Source organism: Myotis daubentonii, chromosome 2 (genome assembly GCF_963259705.1).
Source record: "Myotis daubentonii chromosome 2, mMyoDau2.1, whole genome shotgun sequence".
Lineage (NCBI taxonomy): Eukaryota > Metazoa > Chordata > Mammalia > Chiroptera > Vespertilionidae > Myotis > Myotis daubentonii.
Window position 1 is genome coordinate 105,526,171 of NC_081841.1, and position 14,120 is coordinate 105,540,290.

General features: G+C 40.9%; 1 protein-coding gene across 1 annotated transcript in view; it reads left to right on the forward strand.

Moving 5' to 3' along the window:
* Window positions 1-14,120, forward strand: part of TEX26 (testis expressed 26) — a 53,359-nt gene that overhangs the window by 14,856 nt on the left and 24,383 nt on the right. The gene's annotated exons all lie outside the window — the stretch shown is intronic.

The window sequence follows — 14,120 nt, forward strand, 5'->3', positions numbered from 1 at the left end:
AAGACCTAGGCAAGTGTGTAGATTTGGAAGACAAGGGGGCTGCCTTGAAATCTAGGACAAAGTTTCCCTCCACTGGGCACCTCTATGACTGGAGGCTTATCTCACCCAGGTGAGGTGTAATGCACCTTCGTAAGGCCCTATGGTGGATTGGGGTAGGGAGAAAAGGCTGTGGGAAAGATAGGACCCATAGCTAGGCAGGTTTGCTCTCAGGCAGGTAGGTGCTTGTTAGGAGAGTACAATTAGAAATGGAGATCTGAGCATCAGTCCCTTTAACGCTACTTGTGCTCTGTTCCCTTTGGAGAATCTCTATGTATCTGTGATCACTTCCATTTGATTTAGGCCACACATCTGGATGACAAGCAAAATAGTCCACCATCCACCTGTATCCCATTTTCTAGATGTTTGGTTTCTTACGGACATAATCTGAATCTAACCTAGCCCTGTTTTTAAAAATTAGTCAATGTGAAATATTTCAGATATATACAACAAATCTTGAGCTATCACCCATCTTCAATAATCAAGAACACATGGATACTTTTTATGTGCACCCTCCACCCAGCCTTCCCACTGGGTAATGTTGAAGCAAATTCTAGACATCATATATCATTTCACTTCTAAATAATTCTTATGTATTGTATAATTTTAAAAACATGTAACAATACTATTATCTCACCTAAAAATTTTTAATGTCAAATATAGCCAATCAGCAATCAAGTTTCCCCAGCTGTGTCATAATTAAAAAAAAATAGTTGGCTTGATAGCCAGTTAGCCTGGAGGTCAAATCACCCCCGGCATTGCTGACAACAATCAAGGCTTAACTACAACAAGACTGTGCACAAAGACCACTAGGGGGTGCACCAAGAAAGCATAAAAAATGCGGAGACAAAGAAACAGGACAAAATTCTCAATGGAGGATATTGAGTTCAGAACCACACTTTTAAGGTCTCTTAAGAAGTGTCTAGAAGCCGCCGATAAATGTAGTGAGATCCTCAAGAAATCTAATGAGACCCTCGATGTTATGATAAAGAACCAACTAGAAATTAAGCATACACGGACTGAAATAACGAATACTATACAGACTCCCAACAGCAGACCGGAGGAGCGCAAGAATCAAGGCAAAGATTTGAAATGCGAAGAAGCAAAAAACACCCAACCAGAAAAGCAAAATGAAAAAAGAATCCGAAAATATGAAGATAGTGTAAGGAGCCTCTGGGACAGCTTCAAGCGTACCAACATCAGAATTATAGGGGTGCCAGAAGATGAGAGAGAGCAAGATATTGAAAACCTATTTGAAGAAATAATGACAGAAAACTTCTCCCACCTGGTGAAAGAAATAGACTTACAAGTCCAGGAAGCGCAGAGAACCCCAAACAAAAGGAATCCAAAGAGGACCACACCAGGACACATCATAATTAAAATGCCAAGAGCAAAAGACAAAGAGAGAATCTTAAAAGCAGCAAGAGAAAGAAACTCAGTTACCTACAAGGGTATACCCATACGACTGTCAGCTGATTTCTCAACAGAAACTTTGCAGGCCAGAAGGGAATGGCAAGAAATATTCAAAGTGATGAATACCAAGAACCTACAACCAAGATTACTTTATCCAGCAAAGCTATCATTCAGAACTGAAGGTCAGATAAAGAGCTTCACAGATAAGGAAAAGCTAAAGGAGTTCATCACCACCAAACCAGTATTATATGAAATGCTGAAAGGTATCCTTTAAGAAGAGGAAGAAGAAGAAAAAGGTAAAGATACTAATTATGAACAACAAACATGCATCTATCAACAAGTGAATCTAAAAATCAAGTGAATAAATAATCTGGTGATCATAATAGAATCAGGGACATAGAAAGGGAATGGACTGACTATTCTTGGGGGGGAAAGGGGTGTGGGAGATTCGGGAAGAGACTGGACAAATATCGCGCACCTATGGATGAGGACAGTGGGTGGGGAGTGAGGGCGGAGGGTGGGGCGGGAACTGGGAGGAGGGGAGTTATGGGGGGGGGGAAGAGGAACAAATGTAATAATATGAACAATAAAGATTTAATTAAAAAAAAACAAAAAAAATGGTAGCTTATTAGGTCACGTAAATAAGAAAGTCCAAGAAGTGTATCTGCCTTCAGTCACGTCTAGAAAAAAAAAAAAATAGTTGGCTTGAAATTGAATCCAAATATGATCTACATATTCCATTTGGTTATTATATCTCTTTGTTATTTAATCTATACATTTCCCCTCTTTTTTCCCCCTGAAACTGTTTTTGTTGAAGAAATGGATTATTTTTCTGATTTCACTCACATCATGTTATTAAAATATACCTTGTTTCATGTATTTTCTGTAATCTGACATTCCAAAAACGTCATCAGACTCAGGTTGAATATTTTGGCAAAAATATGTAATGGCTGGCATTGTATATGTCCATCCAGCGCATCATACCTGGTGGTTCCTCTTTTTGAGCTATGCATGAAAATTCCTGGTCACCACCTGAGTGCATTATTTAACCAGGGACTCGCAAACCAGTGACATCCTAATTCTTATATTTCTTCCTTTTCCTAACTGGAATACATCTGTAGAGAGAAACTTTCCTTCACTGACTATTTGGTGACACAGAAGTACAGTTTTTAAAGGAGAGTACTCAGCTCTTTAAAATATGAATTAAAAATTAATGAATTTCCAATTGTTATTCTTTTAAAATCTCATTTTAGTCCTCTCATAGATTCATCCTAAGATGAAGGATTGTTTCTCTTCAGGGAATCTGGAAATTAAATGATTTCTGGTCCTTAGTTTATTTTTATTTTATTTTTTTTACTTTGCCATATTTTTTAAAATTAACTTTATTGGAGTGACATTGGTCAACATGAACATAAAGGTTTCAGATGTGGGTTTCTATGTTACAAGATCTGTATATTGCACCATGTGCTTACTACTCAAAGTCAGATCTCCTCTATCCTACCCCTTCTCTCTGGCAACCACCACTCTGTTGTTTGTGTTCATAAGTTCAGGTTTATATCCCACATATGAGTGAAATCATATGGTTCTTAGCTTTTTCTGACTGACTTATTTCACTTAACATAATGTTCTCAAGGTCCATCCATGTTGTTGCAAATGGTGCTATTTCATCCCTTCTTACTGCTGAGTAGTGTTCTGTTGTGCACATGTGCCACATCTTCTTTATCCAGTTCTCGATCACAGGACACTTAGGTTGTTTTCATGTCTTGGGCACTGTGTATACTGCTGCAATGAACATAGGGGCGTATATATCTTTGTGAATACATGATTTTGAGGTTTTCGGTTATTTACCCAGGAGTGGGATTGCTGGGTCGTATGAAACCTCTATTCTCAATTTTTTTAGGAATTGCCAGACTGCTTGCCATAGTGGTTGTACCAGTCTATATTCCCATCAGCAGTGGATGAGGGTTCCCTTTTTCCCCCCACAACCTCTCCAACACTTGTTATTGTTTATCTCTAACAGGTGTGAGGTGATATCTCATTGTACTTTTTATTTGCATTTCCCTAGTTGTCAGTGAAGTTGAACATCTTTTCATATATCTACTGGCTGTTTGTATGTCTTCTTTAGAAAGGTATAGTTTCAGGTTCTCTGCCCACTTTTTGATTGGGTTGTTTGTTTGTTTGGTGTTGAGTTTTATGAGCTCTTTATATAGTTTGGAAATTAAACCTTTGTTGGAGATACTGTTTGCAAATATCATCTTCCAGCTGGTTGTCTGTCTATTTGTTTTGTTGTTAGTTTGTTGTGTTGTGTTTTTTTGAGATCATATAGTTTATTCTAATCTTGCAGATGAGTATACAGACAGAGATTATAGGAATTTTTGAAAGGCATAGAGTCAAGTAGTAGCAGAGCCAAGGTTAGAACTTGCATTTCCCTTTTTTTTTAAACTATATTTTTTTGATTTTTTACAGAGAAGAAGGGAGAGGGATAGAAAGTCAGAAGCATCAATGAGAGAGATCGATCAGCTGCCTCCTGCACACCCCCTACTGGGGATGTGCCCGCAACCAACGTACATGCCCTTGACCGGAATCGAACCTGGGACCCTTGAGTCCGCAGGCCAACGCTCTATCCACTGAGCCAAACCGGTTCGGCAAGCATTTCCCTTTTTATTTATTCTTTAAAGTATTACATGTACTATTACATATGTCTCCTTTCCCCCCCATTGACCTTTTACTGGCCACCCACTCACCCCAACACATGCTCTCACCGCCCTAGTGTCTGTGTCCATTGGTTATGTTTATATGCATGCATACAAGTCCTTTGATTGATCTCTAACCCCATACTTCTCCCCTCCCCTGCCCTCCCTCTGAAGTTAGAGAGTCGGTTCGATGCTTCTCTGTCTCTGGATCTGTTTTTTTTATTATTATTATTATTAAGTCCTTATTGTTTAGATTATTACAGTTGTTCCTCTTTTTCCCCCCCCCATATCTCCCCTTTACCCGGTTCCCACCCCACCCTCTGCCCTTACCCTCCCCCCACACTGTCCTCATCCATAGGTGTACGATTTTTTTCCAGTCTCTTCCTGCACCCCCCACACCCCTTTCCCCCCAAGAATTGTCAGTACACTCCCTTTCTATGCCCCTGATTCTATTATATTCACCAGTTTATTCTGTTCATCAGATTTTTTATTCACTTGATTTTTAGATTTACTTGTTGATAGATGTGTATTTGTTGTTCATAATTTTTATCTTTACCTTTTTCTTCTTCTTCTTCCTCTTCTTAAAGAATACCCTTCAGCATTTCATATAATACTGGTTTGGTGGTGATGAACTCCTTTAGCTTTTCCTTATCTGTGAAGCTCTTTATCTGACCTTCAGTTCTGAATGATAGCTTTGCTGGATAAAGTAATCTTGGTTGTAGGTTCTTGGTATTCATCACTTTGGATATTTCTTGCCACTCCCTTCTGGCCTGCATGGTTTCTGTTGAGAAATCAGCTGACAGTCGTATGGGTATACCCTTGTAGGTAACTGACTATCTTTCTCTTGCTGCTTTTAAGATTCTCTCTTTGTCTTTTGCTCTTGGCATTTTAATTATGATGTGTCCTGGTGTGGTCCTCTTTGGATTCCTTTTGTTTGGGGTTCTTTGCACTTCCTGGACTTGTAAGTCTATTTCTTTCACCAGGTAGGGGAAGTTTTCTGTCATTATTTCTTCAAATAGGCTTTCAGTATCTTGCTCTCTCTCTTCTTCTGGCACCCCCATAATTTGGATGCTGGTATGCTTGAAGTTGTCCCAGAGGCTGCTTACATTATCTTCATATTTTTGGATTCTTTTTCCTTTTTGTTTTTCTGGTTGGGTGTTTTTTGCTTCTTCATATTTCAAATCTTTGACTTGATTCTTGTGATCCTTTAGTCTGCTGTTGAAAAACCTTCTAACCGTGGTTTTGAACTCTATATCCAGTAGTTTGCTTTCCTCCATTTCTATCATTTTTAACCTGTTTCTTTGTCTCTGCATTTTGGCTGCTTCCCTGTATTGATAGAGTGGCTTTGTGTGCTAGGTGTCCTATAGGGCCCAGGGGCTCAGCCTCCCCAATTACCTGAATTGGACACTCTTGGTGCACCCCTTTGTGGGCTTTGTGCACAGTCTTGTTGTAGTTAAGCCTTGATTGTTGTAGGTATCACTGGGAGGAATTGACCTCCAGGCCAATTGGCTGTGAGAATCAGCTGTGTCTGCAGTGGGAGAACTTCTGTGCTGGAGACACCCCTATAGGGTAAGATTTGCTTTAGTGGGGCTTTGGTGCTCACTGAGTCTGTCACCTGAGTGTGTCTCTTATGGATCTGCGGAGTTGTAATCTGAATGGTCCCACTCTGACCAATGGGTACACTGGCTCTTGGATCTCTAAGGAGGTGCTAATTTAGCCTCTGCCTGAGGCTACCCAGCAGGACCTATGGAGAGATCTGCAGATTCCTCTTCTTTGTTTGGGGTTTGGAGGTGCCCAGATGAGGCCCAGCTGTGAAGTAGTGCAAGCTGCTGTTGGGCCGTGGGCCTTCTTTTGGATGTTCTGGGTCTCTTTGACTCAGCTGCAGTTTGTTAGGTAATTTTAGATTGCAAAGCGCCAGGGCATTCATATGCAAAAGCCTCTGCTCACAGCTTGGGTGGGGTGGGGTCTCAGGGAATCAACAGGGTGGAGCAAACAGCTATGGCTGATCCTCAGCTCTGCCCTAAGAGGCCCCAGGTCTCAGTGTCCTGTGGTAATCAGTAATCGCTGCAAGCACCTCTGAGAGAAAGCTGTCCTCAAGTTCTGCCCGATGCCAGACAGTTCAGTTTCTCCCCATATGAATCTGGGTCCCCAGAGACACTCCTGGAACTGGAGTTCAGAGCAGTCGGGAGCTTGTGTCTCCCTCCTGATTGAAAAAGACAACCACGTCCTCAGTTTCCAAGCCTTTCCACTCGCGCTTCCGTACCTCTGCACTTGTTTTTTTTATTTTTTTATTTAATGTATTTTATTGATTTTTTACAGAGAGGAAGGGAGAGAGATAGAGAGCCAGAAACATCGATGAGAGAGAAACACCGATCAGCCGCCCCCTGCACATCTCCCACTGGGGATATGCCCGCAACCCAGGCACATGCCCCCGACCGGAATCGAACCCGGGACCCCTCAGTCTGCAGGCCGATGCTCCATCCACTGAGCCAAACCGGCCTCGGCACCTCTGCACTTTACTTCCGCACCTCCTCTGAGTCTCAGTGTGCTTTTCACTTTCCTTCTAGTTGTAGAATTTCCACTCAGCCAGCCTTCCTGTGGTTCTGGATGATGTCCGTTTTGTCTTTTAGTTGTAGTTTTGAAGTGGTTGTGCGAGGCAGCAATTTCAGGTGTTTACCTATGCCACCATCTTGGTTTCTCTCCTCTCTGGATCTATTTTTGTTCATCAGTTTATGTTCCTCATTATATTCCAAAAATGAGTGAGATCATGTGATATTTTTCTTTCTCTGACTGGCTTATTACACTTAGAATAATGTTCATCATATCCATCCGTGCAGTTGTGAATGGTAAGAGTTCTTTCTTTTTTTGCAGCAGCATATTTTTCCATTGTATAGATGCATGGCAGTTTTTTAATCCATTCATCCACTGATAGGCACATAGGTGGTTTCCAAATCTTAGCTATTATAAATTGTGCTGCTTTGAATATACAGGTACATATGTCTTTCCTGATTGGTGTTTCTGATTTCTTGGGATATATTCCTAGAAGTAGGATTACTGGGTCAAATTGGAGTTGCATTTTGAATTTTTTGAGGAAGCTCCATACTGTTTTTCACAGCAGCGGCACCAGTCTGCATTCCCACCAACAGTGCACAAGGGTTCCTTTTTCTCCACATCCTTGCTAGTACTTGTCATTTGTCAATTTGTTGATAATAGCCATTCTGACAGATGTGAGACGGTATCTCATTGTTTTGATTTGCATCTCTTAGATGATTAGTGACTTTGACCATGTTTTCATATGTCTTTTGGCCTTCTCTAGGTCCACTTTCGAAAAGTGTCTATTTAGGTCTTTTGCCCATTTTTGAATGGATTGTTTATCTTCCTTTTGTTAAGATGTATGAGTTCCCTATAAATTTTAGAAATTAGGCTCTTATCGTATATAACATTGGCAAATATGTTCTCCCATGCAGTGGGCTTTCTTGTTGTTTTGTTGATGGTTTCTTTTGCTGTGAAGAATCTTTTTATTTTGATGTAGACCCATTTGTTTATTTTCTCCTTAGTTTCCATTTCCCTAGGAGCTGTATCTATAATGATATTACTATAACATATGTCTGATATTTTGCTGCCTAGGGATTCTTCTAAGGTTTTTATGGTTTCCCATCTCACGTTTAAGTCCTTTATCCATTTTGAGTTTATTTTTGTGTATGATGTAAGTTGGTGGTCTAGTTTCATATTTTTGCCTGTATCTGTCCAATTTTCCTAACACCATTTATTGAAGAGACTGTCTTAACTCCATTGTATGTTCTTGCCTCCTTTGTCAAATATTAATTGAGTATAATGGCTTGGGTCAATTTTTGGGTTCTCTGTTCTGTTCCATTGGTCTATATGTCTGTTCTTGTGCCAGAACCAGGCAGTTTTGAGAACAGTGGCTTTGTAATATAGCTTGATATCTGGTATTGTGATTCCTCTAACTTTGTTGTTCTTTCTCAAGATTGCTGTTATTCGGGGTCATGTCTTTTTTTGTTCCATATAACTTTTTGGAGAGTTTATTCTAGCCTTGTGAAATATGCCATTGGTATTTTAAGGGGATTGCATTAAATTTATAGATTGCTTTGGGTACTGTGGACATTTTAATGATGTTGATTCTAAAAATCCATGAACGTGGTATATTCTTCCATTTGTTTATGTGTTCTTCTATCTCTTTTTTCAATGTCCTGTAGTTTTCTGAGTACAGGTCTTTTACATCCTTAGTTAAGTTTATTCCTCGGTATCTTAATTTTTTTGGTGCAATAGTAAATGGGATTTTTTGTTTGTTTGTTTCTTTTTCTGTGAGATAATTATTGGTGTATAAAGAAGCCATACATTTCTGGGTGTTAATTTTATATCCTGCTACATTGTCAAATTCATTTATTAAATCTAGTAGTTTTTGATGGAGTCTTTAGGGTTTCCTATGTACAATGTCATGTCATCTGTGAATAATGATAGTTTTACATCTTATCTAATTTGGATGCCTTTTATTTTTTCTTCTTGCCTAATCACTATGGCTAGCACTTTCAGACTATGTTGAACAGGAGTGGTGACAGTGGGACTCCCTATCTTGTTTCTTTTCTTAGGGGAAAGGGTTTTAGGTTTTGCTCATTGAGTATAAGGTTGTCTGTAGGTTTTCCATATGAGGTTTTTATTATGATGAGGTATGATCCCTCTATTCCCACTTTTCTCAGAGTTTTTTTTTTTTTTATCAAGAAAGGGTGTTGGATTTTGTCAAATGCTTTTTCTGCATCAATTGATTTGATTATGTGATTTTTATTCTCCATTTGTTTATGTGATGTAGCACGTTTATTATTTGTGGACATTGTACCATCCTGGCATCCCCAGAATAAATCCCACTTGGTCATGGTGTATGATCTTTCTAATGTAATGCTGGATCTGATTCGTTATGATTTTTTTTTTGAGGATTTTAGCATCTATATTCATCATAGATATTGGCCTGTAATTCTCTTTCTTTGTAGTGTCCTTATCTGGTTTTGGGATTAGGGTAATGCTGGCTTCATAAAAAGAGTGTGGAAGTATTGCTTCCTCTTGAAATGTTTGGAATAGTCTGAGGAGGATAGGTTTTAGTTCTTCTTTGAATGGTTGGTAAAACTTCCCTGTGAAGCCTTCTGGCCCAGTGCTTTTGTTTGCTGGAAGTTTTTTGATTACTGCTTCACTTTTCTCCATAGTTATCAGCCTATTCAGAATTTTTGATTCTTTCTGATTGAGTTTTGAGAGGTTGTATTTTTCTAGGAATGTGTTCATTTTTTCTAGGTTGACCACTTTGTTGGAATAAAGTTGTTCATAGTATTTTTTACAATCCTTTGTATTTCTCTAGGGTCTGTTGTTATTTTATCTCTTTCATTTCTGATGTAGTTTATTTGGATCCTCTCTCTTTGACACTCGGTGAGCCTGGCTAGAGGTTCATCAATCTTGTTTTTCTTTCCAAGAACCAACTCTTGGTTTTATTGATCTTTGGTTTTAATTTTTGGTTTGTATGTCATGTTTTCCAACTCTGATCTTTATTATTTTCTTCCTTCTGCTCTCTCTGGGCTTTTCTTGTTGTGCTCTATCTAATTCTTTTAAGTGGTAGAGTTAGATAATTTATTACCAGTTTTTCTTATTTTTTGAGGTAGGTCTGTAACGCTATGAACTTTTCTCTCAGGACTGCATTCACTGTGTCCATTACATTCTGGATTGTTGTCTTTTCTTTATCATTTATTTCCAGGATGTTTTTTATTTCTTCGTTAATCTCTTTGGTAACCCAATCATCATATCTAATAATAGACAAACATGGTAATTAACTGTACCTCCATCATACTTCCCATTGGCTAATCAGGGCAATATGCAAATTAAATGCCAACCAAGATGGCGGCCAGCAGCCAGGCAGCTGAAGCAAACAGGAGGCTTGCTTGCTCCAGTGAAGGAGGAAGCCAAGGTTCCCCGCCTGCTGCTGCCGGCCTCTGAGCTGCACTCTAAGAAACAATGTTGCAATTATAGAAGCTAAATAATCCCCAGTAACCTGCTTTCAGCCAGCTGGGCCTCAGAGCTGGAGCTGCAACAGTGTTTCAATTATAGAAGCCAAACAAACCCAGAGACCTGCTTTCAGCAGCAGAGGTCTCAGAGCTGGACCCGAGCCTCAGAGCTAAAGCCAGCTCTCAGTTCCAGTGACAGCCATAGAAGGTAAGTAAATCCTAGAATAAAAAAATAAGACAGAAAAAAAGGAGAGGTTGGGAGCTTCAGTCACCCGCCAGCCTGAAAACGGCCCTCAGCCCCTCACCCAGACTGGCCAAGCACTCCAGTGGGGACCCCTACCCTGAAGGGGGTGTGACCAGCTGCAAACAGCCATCATCCCCTCATCCAGGCTGGCCAGGCACCCAAGCGGGACTCCCACCCTGATCCGGGACACCCTTCAGGGCAAACCAGCTGGCCCCCACCCATGCACCAGGCCTCTATCCTATATAGTAAAAGGGCAATATGCAAACTGACCCTAACAGCAGAATGACTGGGAATGACTGGTCACTATGACATACACTGACCACCAGGGGGCAGACGCTCAATGCAGGAGCTGCCCTCTGGTGGTCAGGGTGCTCTCACATGGGAGGAGCTCTGCTCAGCCACAAGTCAGGCTGATGGCTGCCAGTACAGCGGTGGTGGTGGGAGCATCTCCTGCCTCCTCAGCAGCGCTAAGGATGTCCAACTGCAGTTTAGGCCTGCTCCCCGCTGGCAAGTGGACATCCTCTGAGGGCTGCCGGGCTGCCAGAGGAATGTCTGATTGCCATCTTAGGCCCAATCCCATGGGGAGTGGGCCTAAGCCAGCAGGGTCATCCCCTGAGGGGTCCCAGACTGCGAGAGGGCACAGGCCAGGCTCAGGGACTCCTCTCCCCCCCGAGCGCACAAATTTTTGTGCACCGGGCCTCTAGTCTATATATATAAAAGCTCAGTGACCAGAACAGCAGAACGACCAGAACAACTGGAAGGACTGGTTGTTATGACACACACTGCGGCAGCCAACCAGCCTGACCTGTGCCCTGATTGCCTCCCCCCGACCCCTCCAACTGGTCCCGCCCCTGATTGGTCCCCCCAGCCCTGATTGGGGGTGGAGCTGGCTGACCAACCTCCTGTAGCCTTTCCCCCCAGCCAGCCCCGCCCCCAATCGCACCACCCCAACCCCAATTGGGGGCAGAGATGGCTAGCCAACTGCCTGTAGCCCCTCCCCCTTGCCGGCCTGGCCTGATGAGCCCCCATCAGGGCGGGATGACTGGACCCCACCTTACCATGAATTTGTGCACCAGGCCACTAGTTGTTTAATAAGATGTTATTTCACCTCCAAGTGTTTGAATTCTTTGATTGTTTTTATTGTCATTTATTTCTAATATTATACCACTAGTAGCCCGGTGCACGAAATTCATGCACATTAAAAGGGAATTAATTTCCCTAACCGGTTTGGCTCAGTGGATAGAGAATTGGCTTGAGGACTCAAGGGTCCTGGGTTTGATTCCAATCAAGGGCATGTACCTTGGTTGCGGGCACATCCCCAGTGGGGAGTGTGCAGGAGGCAGCTGATCAAAGTTTCTCTCTCATCGATGTTTCTAACTCTCTATCCCTCTCCCTTCCTCTCTGTAAAAAATCAATAAAATATATTTTTTTAAAAAAGGGAATTAATTAGCAGAGATATTTTAACATTGCTATTTGCCCTTTCTCTATAATAGAAATGTGAGAGATAAAAGGAAATTAGTAAAATGTATATGAAAATAATATATAAATTTATTAATAAATAAACAGTAACAAAAGGATATAACAACAACAGAGGCATGATATAAAAACGACAAAAATATGATAACAACAAAAACATGATATAAAAACAACAGTGATGCAAACAATGACTGATAAAGTGATTAAACTTATTCTAATATCTCCCTGTACACCACATTAAGAGTGAAAACACTTTCAGAGTGCTTGACTAATTTCTCTTATGATGAACTACTTAGAACTTTAACTGTAACGTCACATGCTGTTCAAACTCGAGAGAAAGCAGCATATAAATGACCATGTGCAAAAACGGGTTCAGGTAGAAATATGCCTACTCTGTCTAGAGTTTGTCCTTGTGATTTATTAATAGTCATCACAAATGCTGGTATCACGGGAAACCATCGTTGAATCAATTTAAATGGGAGGCCAGTGTCATATGGGGACAAATTTATTCTTGGAATCAGAACAGCCTCTCCCTCTGAAGATCCTGTTAATATTTCAGCTTCGATAATGTTAGGTCGTAATCTTTTGATAATAAATCTGGTACCATTACAAAGACCCCATTTACTATTGAGGTTTCTCAATAGCATGATGATTGCACCCACTTTCAATTTTAATTTATGACACAGCATTCACGAAGGATTAATACTATTAAGAAATTCCATGGGAAAATTTTCTTTTGTTTCTTTGTTATGGGGTGGGTCCACAACATTAGTAACAAAGAAACAGAATTAAATCTTTATTGTGGGGAGCCGCTACAGTGTTTTGGACAGGTTCAAGTCTTGGACTAATGAGGGGGCACAGTCCTCTCATTGCCACGTGCAAGTCCCAGCTTGGAGGGCAGGGCCCTCCCAGCACAATTATAGCCAACAGCTGTAGTTGTAAGCTTGAACCTATGGTCCAAACACGTGGCCCCACGTGCCTGAGTGATGTAGGCTTGAGAGAGTTAGGGTGCATGTATTTGAGTAGGACTGAAACCCAGGAGAATGTTGTAAACATCTTGGTCACACCCTTACTTTGCCTCGTAGCATCTGTTATAAAATAAAGGCATGGCTGTGGGCATGGTCGGTGTCTCTCAGAGAAGCAGCATCCCACCGAGACCTGGCTTTCATTCTCTTGTCTGTCTTTTCTAAGCCTTTCAGCCATCCCACTCAAGTTCACCCCATGCTGGCTTGGCACACTTTAGAAAGATCTGCCTCCATGCTCCCAGGGCGGGTTCCTGCCTCAAACTCTGCCCTTACAGGAAACAGCTCCAGGAAACAGCTCAGGGGAGGGTGCAACCATTGCCAAGACAACCCCTGTAGGACTGACTTCCTTCTGCTTGGTCACTGCTGTTCGTCTGTATGTGACGAACACCACCCATGGTTTTTATATAAGTAGATTGTGATCTGAGAACATGCTTGATATAATTTCTAACTTCTTGAATTTGAAGAGACTTTGCCTATGTCCCAATATGTGCTCTATCTTTGAAAATGTCATATGTCACATGAGAAGAATGTATATTCTGTAGCTCTGGGGTGAAATATTCTGAAGATGTCGATTAAGTTCATCTGATCTGAGGGAGTCATTTAGGATTGAAGTTTTTTGCTGATTTTTTTTGTCTAGAGGATTTATCTAGTGATGTCAATGGGGTATTAAAGTCCCCTACTATGATTGTATTCCTGTTGATCCTTCCCTTGATATCTTTCAGAAGTTTTTTTTATGTATTTGGGTGCTCCTGCATTGGGTGCATATATGTTTACCAGAGTTATATCCTCTTGTTGTATTGATCCCTTTAGTATTATGAAGTGGCCTTCTTTATCTCCTTTTATGGCCTTCACTTTGAGGTCTATTTTGTCAGATATAAGTATTGCTACCTTAGCTTTTTTTAAATTTCATTTTCATTTGCCTGAAAAATATTTTTCCATCCCTTCAATTTCAATATGTGTGAGTCCCCTGTTCTGAGGTGGGTCTCTTGTAGAGAGTATATGTATGGGTCATGTTTTCTTATCCATTCAGCCACTCTGTGTCTTTAGATTGGAGCATTTAGTCCATTTATGTTAAAGGTTATTATTGATAGGTACTTGATTGTAGCCATTTTTATTCTTTATACCCATGTTCCTTCTTCTCTTTCAGTTTCTTCTTTTTACAATAGTCCCTTTAGCATTTCTTGCATTGCTATCTTGGTAGTGATAAACTCCCTGAGCCTTCTTTTGTCTG